We start from the raw sequence: 1,178 nt of genomic DNA, 5'->3' as shown, positions 1-1,178 counted from the left end.
GTGGTGATGGTGGTGGTGATGTTGATGCTGATGTTGTTGATGATGATGTTGTTGATACTGAGTCACTTCCGTCTAGCCTGTTAACCACACGTAATCTCAAGACCCTCTTTGTTAGGCCCGATTCCCTACTAGTATAGTAATAATAGATAGCATTTGTATAGCGCAAATCCCCGCTCAACAGCATGCTCTATGCGCTTCACAATCTATACTATTACCACGGCAAACCAGAAAGCATTCTGAAACAACCCCAACTTAGGTGTGAAATACCCAGTGAGACTACCTAGAAAAGCGAAATAAATCCGGTACAGAAAAGAGCAGTAAGGTCATTTTGGTTTGGACAGGGCAAACTGTCTTCTTACGACATGTCATAATCACAAGTCAAGCCTAAAGATTCAGCGTAATCAAGGCTCTTAGCCTGTCATAGCGGTAACTATAAATTATAAAGTCCTCTACTGCCCCTTCCACGAATAAAACGATTATTACCTTATGAAAAACCATATATAGATCTAGAACTCAATTTTTAATATTCCTGATCTATAGTGCGGTCAAAAATTCGTGGCGCAACTTATTGTCAAATTTTCTTCAACTACCGTTCATAAAGTCTCCAGCTTTGCACAATGATAACATCAATTTGTCTTAACAGATCAATTTTTTTTGTACCTGTGAGCTGTATTCTAGAAATTTCCTAAATAAATACTATTTAAAATCCCAGTGGGGAGCTTCTGCAGATTTTAAAAAGTTTACTGCTGGGAGAATATCGTCTTTAAAAGCAAATCTGTCATTTTTTTCGAATCTCAAAATAATGTTTATTGAACGCATGTTATGAGAACCTTTAGTGCAAAAAAAAACAAAACGTGTTTACTATAAAGTTAATTTCTTGTAACAGGTATTTCCACTAAAGAGTGTCATTGATGAGCAATGACGAAGGCCATAATATGTGTATGCAAAATGTGTGTGAGAAGCGGGAAGTGCTGAGAACAATCCCATTTTCCGCGTGACGGAGATTTAGAGTATTTTTGTGCAAATCTATGAAGAAATGTTTTTTTAATCTAACTTCAATTGTTGTGGAAAAATATGGTTAAGTTAAGACAACTTGATACAAACTGCTCTGCAAAGTGTGGGTGACATTGATGTACCCGATAAAGAGATATTAATCTAACATCTGCGTTTGTCGCGGC

This window comes from Aplysia californica, unplaced genomic scaffold, assembly GCF_000002075.1.
Source record: "Aplysia californica isolate F4 #8 unplaced genomic scaffold, AplCal3.0 scaffold01405, whole genome shotgun sequence".
NCBI lineage: Eukaryota > Metazoa > Mollusca > Gastropoda > Aplysiida > Aplysiidae > Aplysia > Aplysia californica.
This window is presented reverse-complemented; position numbering follows the sequence as displayed.